This window comes from Mastomys coucha, unplaced genomic scaffold, assembly GCF_008632895.1.
Source record: "Mastomys coucha isolate ucsf_1 unplaced genomic scaffold, UCSF_Mcou_1 pScaffold13, whole genome shotgun sequence".
NCBI classification, from domain to species: Eukaryota; Metazoa; Chordata; class Mammalia; order Rodentia; family Muridae; genus Mastomys; species Mastomys coucha.
Window position 1 is genome coordinate 4,417,772 of NW_022196895.1, and position 10,552 is coordinate 4,428,323.

At 42.8% G+C, this 10,552-nt stretch overlaps 1 long non-coding RNA gene across 1 annotated transcript; it reads left to right on the forward strand.

Annotated features, from left to right (window-relative positions):
• Positions 1-899: 899 nt before the first annotated feature.
• Positions 900-9,634, forward strand: LOC116086822. The gene is made up of 2 exons (XR_004117152.1): positions 900-1,026; positions 9,539-9,634. It is a non-coding gene; the product is annotated as an uncharacterized LOC116086822 (long non-coding RNA).
• The last annotated feature ends 918 nt before the right edge of the window (positions 9,635-10,552 follow it).

Sequence of the window (10,552 nt, forward strand, 5' to 3'; positions counted from 1 at the left end):
TTGGCCTAGGGACCAACCTATGAGTATAGCAGAATATCATTAGGAAACATTTCATTGCTTTTTTTTTTTCCAGTTCTGTTTGGTTCTACCTTAGGTCTCTGAGCTATCTAGCTTCCTGATTTTAAGGAACAAGATAAAGAAATGATAACATGAAAACCAAGCCTAGAATGGGCATGAGTATGATAATGTAACCATGAAAACCAAGCCGTGTGTGTGTGTGTGTGTGTGTGTGTGTGTGTGTGTGTGTGTGTAATATAAAGTTGAAGTAATGTGTGAATGCCTTAATTATGATTGGCTGAAAGTGGCTTAAAAGCCCCGGTCTGGCACTGCGACTCACTAGCTTCCAGAGTCCTATGGAGATGCAGTCCTGCCCGCCACAGAACAAGACAAGCCGGCATACCCAGCTCCAGCAGGACCCGAAAGCAGAAGGAGACATCACAAACTTTACCTGACATTGAGCCAGGCTACGACATCAGGCCAGACCGGAGGTTAGTGAAGCGAGTGTGTGTGTGTGTGTGTGTGTGTGTGTGTGTGTGTGAACGAGTGCGATCCCGTTTCACAATTTACTTGTTTATTGCTACTTATGAAGAAATAAGCTGTTATAACCTAATCTCTGAGTCTGGGACTTCCTTCTCGCCTCTGTCCTCAATCCCAGTTCAAGACAGTAAGGCATAGTCTAGCAGCTGAGAAAACAAGCTGGAGCCCTGCTGAGCAGCCATTTTGCAGCCGCCTAGCACCACCTAGTGGCCTTGCCTTAAATTGTGGGCCATTTACCCGGCGGTAGAATGAGGATATATCCCTAGTCTGAGCCTGAGAACCTCTGGCCTCCCTTGAATTCGAACGTCTATGACGCCTCTAAGCCAACTCCCAGCCGACCAGGCAATGAGGAAGAGCAGGTAAATAGAGCACAGACAAGTACACCAAGGAGCCAGGGAGGACTGGAACCCACCATCCTAAAGCCAACTCTGGCCAGAGAAAGAGCCGAGGGTGAGAGTTAGGCCTCCAAGCCTAACGAGAGAGTGGCTGGTGAGAAGGCTAGTAAGACGGGAAGATAATTTATTTAATGAATTATTGAAAAATCCACCAAGAAGTAATATCACGTGGTACTTTAAAAAGAAAACAGTAAAGGCACTGACTTGGTGGAAAGAGCTTGGCAGGGTACTAACGCATAGTTAAGAATAAGACTAAGTGCAAGGAAGTTAAAATTGACAGCCCATTGACGGCACGCCCGGCTACAACGTTGGGTCAGTCTGGAGGTTAATGAAACGTGTGTGTGTGTGTGTGTGTGTGTGTGTGTGTGTGTGATCCCATTTCACCATTTACTTATTTACTGCTACTTATGAAGAAATAAGCTGTTATAACCTAATCTCTGAGTCCGGGGTTTCCTTCTCGCCTCTGTCCTCAATCCCAGTCCATGACACAGATCGTGGCCATCTAAGCAGTGAACCGCCATTGCCCCAGCATGTTTTCCAGGTTGGACAGGTGAGGGCCGAAAGTTTTATGACTGGGCTGGTGGTCCCAGTCCTATCTTTGGGAATCTTGTCTGGTGACAGAGGATGACCAGTTCATGTTGTGAATCATCCTCTACTAAGAGTCTTCCCTAGGGTCATCCTCATAGGTTCTGTAAAGTTTCCCTGGCACTAGGTTTCCACATCACCCCCCAAGATCCCCCCCCCCCATTGCAGCCATCTCTCTCTGTACTTCTCCCATCACTCCTCCTTCTGTGTTCCCATCCTCACCTGGCTCTAGTCCACCTGCAGAATCTCTTCCATTTTCCGCTCCCTGGAGCCTTCCCTGCTGCTTGCTCTCTGGAGCCTTCCCTGCTGCTTGCTCTCTGGAGCCTTCCCTGCTGCTTGCTCCCTGGAGCCTTCCCTGCTGCTTGCTCTCTCTGGAGCCTTCCCTGCTGCTTGCTCTCTGGAGCCTTCCCTGCTGCTTGCTCTCTCTGATTTTCCTTAACAACTAAAATCCACTTATAAGTGAGTTCATACTGGGTTTGTTTTTCTGAGTCTGGGTTACCTCACTCAGGATGGTTTGTTTTCTAGCTCCATCCATTTCCGTGCAAATTTCACAATGTCATTTTTCCCCTAATAACTGAGTAATACTCCATTGTGTAAATGTATTACACTTTCTTCATCCATTCTTCAGTTGAGGGACATCTAGGTTGTTTCCAGTTTCTGACTAGTATGAATAAAGCTGTAATGGATATAGTTGAGCAAGTCCTTGTGGTAGGATGGAATGTCTTTTAGATATATGCCCAAGAGTGATATAGCTGGGTCTTGAGGTACATCGATTCCCAATTTTCTGAGGAACCACCACATTGATTTTCACAGTAACTATGCTGTAAAAGTTTGCAGTCCACCAGCAATGGAGGAGTATTCCCCCTTGCTCCACATCCTTACCAGCAAGAGCTGTCACTTAAAAAAAAAAAAAAAAGATTTATTTATTACATGTAAGTACACTGTAGCTGTCCCCAGAAGAGAGCATCAGATCTTGTTACCGATGGTTGTGAGTCACCATGTGGTTGCTGGAATTTGAACTCAGGACCTTCAGAAGAGCAGTCAGTGCTCTTAACCACTGAGCCCACTTTTGTCTTTTACCTTAGCCATTCTGATAGGTATGTTCAAGGCTATTTCCTACTTTCTCTTGTATCAGGTTAAGTGTGTTTGGTTTAATGTTGAAGTCTTTAATTCATTTGGACTTGAGTTTAGTGCAGGGTGATAGATGTAGATCTACTTACATTTTTCTGCTTTCTGATACCCAGTTATACCAGCACCATTTGTTGAAGATGCTTTCTTTTTTCATTTTGTGTTTATGGCTTTATCAAAAGTCAGGTGTTCACAGGCATGTGGGTTTACTTCTGGGTCTTAGATTTGATTCCATTGATCATACTGTCTGTGTTTATGCTATTACCATATAGTTTTTATTACACCTGCTTTATAATGCAGCTTGAAATAAAGGGTGGTGATACCTCTGAAGTTCTTTTATTGTACAGGATTGTTATTATTGTTGTTGGTTTGGTTTGGTTTGGTTTTTCCATATGGAGTTGAGTATTTTTTTTTCAAGCTCTGTAAAGAATTTTGTTGGAATTTTTATGGGTACTATATTGAAAATGTAGATTGATTTTGGTAGGATGGACATTTTAGTATGTTAATCCTACTGACCCATGAGCATGAGAGATCTTTCCATCTTCTGACATCTTCAATTTCTTTCTTCAAAGGGTTGTAGTTTTTGTCAGACATGTCTTTCGCTTGCTTGGTTGGAGTTACCCCAAGCTAGTTTCCATTATTTGTGCTATTGTGGAGGGTGTTATTTCCCTGATTTCATTTTCAACCTGTTTGCCATTTGTGTATAGCAAGACTACGGATTTTCTTTGAGTTAATCTTATATCCAGCACTTCACTGAAGGTGTACATCAGCTATAGTAGTTCCCAGGTAGAAATTTGGGGGTCACTTATTTATATAATCATATCATCTGCAAATAAAAATGCAGTTAACTCCTTCCTTTCCACATTGTATCCCCTTGGTCTCTTTAAGTTGTTGTATTGCTCCAGCAAGAACTTCGAGTATATTAAATAGATATAAAGAAAGTGGGCAGCCTTGTTTTACTCCTGATTTTAGTGGAATTTTTACTTTCTCTCCATTTAATTTGAGCTAGAGGTTTGATGTAAATAACCCTTATTATGTTATAGGTATGTCCTTTATATTCCTAATATCTCCAAACTTTTATTATAAAGAGTTGAGTTCTGTCAAAGGCCTTTTTGACATCTAATAAGATGACCATGTGATTTTTTTCTTTACGTTTGTTTATGTAGTATATTATCTTGACTAATTTTCATATGTTGAGCCATTCCCACATTATCTCTGGGATAATGCATACTTTATCATAGTGGATGATCTTTTGATGTGTTGTTGAATTTGGGTTTATTATTTTTGCATCAATGTTCATGGGGGAAATTGGTCTGTAATTTTCCTTCTTTGTTGAGTCTTAATGTGGTTTAGGTAGCTGGATAACTGTGAGCTCATAAAATGAATTGGGTAGTATTTTTTCTGTTTCTATTTTGTGGAATCATTTGAGTAGTATTGGTGTTAGCTCTTCTTTGAAAGTCTGCAATAATTGTGCACTAAAACCATCTGGCTCTGGGCTTTTTCAGTTGGGAGACTTTTGATGAATGCTTCTATTTCCTTAGAGATTATAAGTCTACTTAAATTGTTTACCTGATCTTGATTTAACTTTGCTAAGTAGTATATATTGAGAAAATTATCCATTTCTTTTAGATTTTTCAGTTTTTAAAGGATGACCTAATGACTCTCTGGGTTTCCTCTGGGTCTGTTGTTATATCCCCCTTTTCTTTTCTGATTTTGTTAATTAGATGTTCTCTCTGTCATTTAGTTAGTTTGGATGAGGGTTTGTCTATCTTGTTGATTTTCTCAAAGGACCAACTGAAGAGACACTAGCTAACTCGATCATGTGGCCTGGGCTTGCCCTTCCCTGCCATTCCCTCTGCCTTGCTAAAATCTGTTAGGTTACATTCCTAAAGCTAGCCACTGAGGTCTTTTCCCTTATTTGAATACTTCCTCACCCTGAGGATGACCACCAAGATCCAGCTATCAATTGAATTCCAGCAATCAAAAGCCCCCTTGGCTCAACTAATTAACATGCTAAACTAAAATTAAACACCTTAACCTAACATGGGGTTTCCCCTTGTACTTTTATAAACTGCCATTTCTCTATGGTCCACGTCTATCTCCTATCTAGAGACAGTCTTTTGTCCCCCGGGACAAAGATCCTTATCCCTTATTCCTTCTTGGTTCCTTCTCCTTCTCACTTCATTCTCTATCTCCTGACCTTTTTCTTATTCCCTGTCCTTTTTCCCTCTGGGGCCAATAAACCTTTGTGTGTCCTGAGATGATACAGACACAAATACACACACGTGTGTGTGCAATAGAATCAGAATCAGGCTGGCTAGTGAAGGTCATCACAGTACTCTGAGTGAGATGACAGTGACTTTGATTACTGTGACAGAAGGTTGGGTCTGTCTTAAACTTATAGTAAAGACTCACTGGGGCTAAATGTTGGGAATGAGGAAGAAGGAAAAAGTGGCCTTTGATCTTGGCCTGAGCAATGGAGTGACTGAGTATGAGATTTAGTGGCATAAAGAAGCAGGTGACAGTTTGATTACACTGGCCAGCTTCCATGGGGCTGGGGGTGGAGAATGCTTTGTTCCTTTTGGAGCAGCCTCCTCTTCTGCATTTTGAACTGGGCTCTTTAGCCACCACCACCCTGCTGCTAACAGTCTCTCTGGGGACTCCTTAGATGGCTCATGTACCATCATGGTCTCTCACACAGTATTACTTCATACCAAAAAACTCATTTCATGATGGAAATGTAAACCATTTATCTAGTGCTAGTGAGAGTCCCTGATCATACCACACAGGCAGGAGACATGGGAGAACAGAGGATTTGTCATTGACAGCAAATTCCTGTTCCAGCCATGCCCAAAGTATGTTCTCTGTTGGTGCTGTGGCTTCTCTCCTTGCCAAGGGATGGAAGAGGTGCTGGTTGACCTAATCTAAATAACTCAATCTCTTTACCGAAAATTCTGCTGGGAAATATTAATATACAGAAGAGCCACTGTTCACTAGGCACAGTTGTTCAACAGTGACTGACCAGGATATCCTGTTAACAAAGCCACATTAGGACGATTGAGCCAGATTTGATTCTACTGCCCCTTCTTCTTCCAGAGCACAACACAGTTGAGGGAATATTTAAAAAGTGAATCCACCCTGCAAACTCCATTCGCTGCTGGGCCACGGTCTTGAGCCGGTATTGACCAGTATCACCACGTCTCAGAGGGCTCTTATTATTCTCTCCCAGATATTAAAAACATCTTGCTCTAGCCAGGCAGTGGTGGCGCATGCCTTTAATCCCAGCACTTAGGAGTCAGAGGCAGGTGAATTTCTGAGTTCAAGGCCAGCCTGGACTACAGAGTGAGTTCCTGGACAGCTAGGGCTACACAGAGAAACCCCGTCTTGAAAAACCAAAAACCAAAACAAAACAAAAAACCAGAAAAACAAAAACAAAAAAAACCCAAACATTTGGTTTGGGGAAAAAAACAAAACATCTCGCTCACATGTAACTCTTTTTTTTTTTTAAACTATCTTTTTATTTATTTATTTATATTTTTTTAAAATTTTTTTTGGTTTTTTCGAGACAGAGTTTCTCTGTATAGCCTTGGCTGTCCTGGAACTCACTCTGTAGACCAGGCTGGCCTCGAACTCAGAAATCCACCTGCCTCTGCCTCCCAAGTGCTGGGATTAAAGGCGTGTGCCACCACCGCCCGGCCACATGCAACTCTTTACTCACCCCCATAAATCGTTCATCTAAATAGCACCTAAGACACGGTAGGTAATGCATGACTCTTAAGGCCTTAATATCCAATCAGATTTGTATAATAATAAGATCACGATTTATAAGATGTCAATACAATAATTTCAGAACCAAATAATAAAGACAATATTCTAACCCAATTAATCTATTTTGTAAAAACCTTTGCTTAGTTGTATAACCTCATGAGGTCTGGGTCGTCCTCATCCTCTACCTCCATGATGACGACCACCCTTCTTCTGCTCTTGGCCTCTTTCCTCCTCCCACTCTAGCTCCTCCTCTCTATTCCTGTCCAGTCACAGGCCTGTTACTGCCCTAATGTGATTGGACAGAGAAAATGCTGCCGCAAAACACCTTAACAAAGTGTGGAGAAAGCCAGACCTGAGAGTCCGGGCCCTTTTGCCTGTTGACCAGGGTGGGGAATAGGCCACATAGCTTTCTCCCTTCTCTTTCATGTTTCCTTTTGGTGGTTTTCCTGGCTCAGCAGGTGGAGACTGTTGGCCACTCTTGAGGTCCTGAGTTCTAGCCATGGAACCCACAAGGTAGAAGGGGAGAACGGACTCTTGCAATTGGTTTGTCACCTCCACAAGTGAGGGTGGAAGAAAGAGAAAGAGAGAGCAAGCGAGCAGCAATCAGTTCTCTCCCCCATCCCCCATCACGTGAGTCCCAGAGATCTAACGCAGGTCATCACACTTGGCAGAAGGTATCTATGCCCACTGAGCCATCTCAACAGGCTAGTACTTGGAGTGTCAAACATTTGGAGATTTTAGTATCAAATGCTTGACCTTGAAAAAGTCATAGCATTAAATTTTGTGCCATAAACTCTAAATTTAGAAAAACTGAGCTGTAATCATAAAAGCTAGGTTGTCCAAACTAAAGTGATATAAACACTCTCAAGAATGGAAAAGAAGAGTTAGAAAGGAAATACATTTTCTCTTGTGGCACATGGTTCACTGTCTGACCTGGAACATTCAGAGAGTGAAAAAGAGGATCACACTTGCTAGAGCCACTGGCACAAAGGAGGGTAGTGCCAGGAAGATCAGCTCTAATATAGAATGGTCCTAAATAGTGTCCCCTTCTGCCCTCCTACACCTTGCCCAAGACCAAATAGAACTGAGTATTTGGCATGCCTGGGGTATCTTAGAGGAGATCCTGGATCCCTGTATAAAGCCTAGGCTGTGCAAACTCTCCCTGGTTCTCCAACCATTTTGGGGCAGCAGTGTATCTGCAGTGTCTGGCTGCACCATGGGGTGGAAGGAATCTGATGCAATATCCTACACACCAACCTGAAGAGGAAGCATGGTCAAATGTTTTCTCTGCCTTCAAGGGGTCAGTGATAGCTGAGGCAGAGCCAAGCCTTGCAAGGCCATGCAGAAAAGCTGTACACTGGCCAACAGGACCAGATGGGAGAGCACAGGCCCTTCAGGGGCTTATAAGACTAGATCACTATGAGAGTAACAACCAGCCTCTGATCCCATTCCCTACAGCATCCCTTTGTCTTCCACCCAAGTAACCAGCCCTCAGGCATGCAGAGAGACCCTTTTTACCCAAGCAACACACAGAATCCACTGAAACCTGCTAATGTAACTGCAACACTCTCGGGAATAAGCATTTTGTGCCTTGACAAAGAAATGAAAATTTTCTCGAGCATCTCAAGCATCTGCCTAGAATTTCAAGTTCTAGAGGTCGACTACTTCTTGATTTTAAATGGAAGTGTCATCTTTAAAAGGGCTGCCTTAGAGGCTAGGGAGATCTGTCATATAAGAAGCACAGGAGTTCAGATCCCCAGAAGTTATGTAAAAACCGAGTGGGTGTGGCAGACACCTATAATCCTAGCACTGGGAGGCAGAGACATAGACCTATAACCCTATAATCCTATAATTAGACACCTATAATCCTAGCACTGGGAGGCATAGACCATTCAGAATTGACAAGCTGTGGGTTCAACGAGAGACCCAGACTCAATAAATAAAGTAGAAAATGATTAAGACTGAGGCTAATATATTAAGCCCCTTCTATGCACTCACACACACATGTGAACATGCGTAAGTACATATATACATGCATATATAACATATACACAAAGTAAAACAAGAAACAAATTAAAATATTTTGTTTTAGTGTTCCTTGGCATCCCATAATACATAAGTATCTGCAAATAGGGAGGCTCCAAACTTCAGAGGGTCTTAAGAGTGATGGTCAACACCAAAAGCAAATGAATACATGAATTCACCCCAGTATTTTATTTTTCAGCAGCTAATCACACACATTGATAGGAAGGTGTAAGTGAAAGACCCCCAGAACTGTGGAGACCCTCACTCAAGTCTCCGGATAATGCAACCACCCAATAACTCACGAGAGACCGATCTTGCTGCAATCACATGAGGTTTATTTGGGGTAAGCCAGATCTGGGGCCGAACTCATAGCCTGGCAGGCCAGAGGGGTTCGACCCCAAACACAAGAAGTGAGGGGTATTTAAAGGGAAAAACCACAAACTGGGGGGGGGGGGGGTTAAAGGGTTACCAAGGAAACATAACATAAAAACAGTGGAAAATTCCAAAGGCACCCAACCCCTGGTTGAGTCAGGGTCATAAGTAAAACATAGTCATGAGGAATGTGGTTTGGTCAATGCTATCTTCTTAATGGTTGGCTGCTATCCTGTTCCTTATTCTGGGCCCTAGCTGGAGGAGGTCTCTGTGATCAACAAGTTCCTGGAACTGACCAGTCCACATTCCTGGCTCGTTACAGAGACTTCCTATGCCTTCTTTAAGTAAAGGTTATACATTAATGCATTTCCATTAACATGCTTTTTCCAAGTTTCTAAATTCAGTCTTTCATAAGTATTTCTAGTTATGTGGTCTATGCTACTGAAGAACTAGAAATACCTTGCCAGTCAATAGAATCATCATATAGCATTGTTCACACTGTGGAATAATAGGCTATAGGTTTTCTAAGTTGTGTGTCAGTGTAAATAATTCTGAAGTGAGAAAACCCTAAAGAGATGAATAAAATAAATAAATAAATAGAGAACAATACAGATGACATAATAACATACACAAATATTCACACACCTCACAAACATACACACACACACACACACACACACACTGTTTTGTTTTGTTTTCCATTTTTTTCTTCTTCTCTTTTGATACAGGGTTTCTGGAACACAACATATAGACTATACTGTCCTGGAACTTGCAGAAATTCATCTGCCTCTGCCTCATGAGTGCTACGATTAAAGGTATGACCTGACACACCCAGCCAGTATTTTTCCAGCAAGAATACATTCTTGCGAGAAGTGAGGAGGATACAACATCTGTCCTAACACTGGGAGTAACTGGGACTAGCAGGACTCAGGTACACAGGAACTCTGCCAGCCCAATGGCTCAGGTTCCTTCCAGTCCCACAACACCCAGAGGAAGCTCCACTCCCAAATGCTCTAACATGCCCAGGATCAGAGATGAGGAGGACACAACATTTCTCCCAACACCAGGAGTAACTGGGACTAGCAGGACCAGGCACTCAGGAACTCCGCCAGTCCAGTGGCTCAGGATTGCTTCTGGTCTATCTGGGCCAGCTGATGCCCAGAGCAGACCTTGGGTGCAAACTCTGCACTCATTCCCAAAACACCCAGAGGAAGCTCCACTCCCAGGTGCTCTAACAAGCCCAGGGTCACAGGATCCCAGGGTCACAGGATCCCAGAATCACAGGATCACAGAGACAGCTTGACTCTGAGGAGTTCTGACACAACCAGGACCACAGGACAGCTTGACTCTGAGGAGTTCTGACATAACCAGGATCACAGGAAGAATAGGTTCCAGTCAGATTTAGCAAGGACAGGTAGCAGTAAAGATAACCAGATGATGCGGGGCAAGCATAAGAATATAAGCAACACAAACCAAGGTTATTTGGCATCATCAGAACCCAATTCTCCCACCATTGCAAGTCCTGGACACACCATCACACCAGAAAAGCAAGATTCAGATATAAATCACTTCTCATGATGATACAGGACTTTAAGAAAGACATAAATAGCACCCTCAAAGAAATTCAGGAGAACACAGGTAAACAGCTAGAAGTCCTTCAAGAGGAAACACAAAAATCCCTTAAGGAACTACAGGAAAACACAATCAAACAGGTGAAGGAAATGAGCAAAACCATCCAGAAT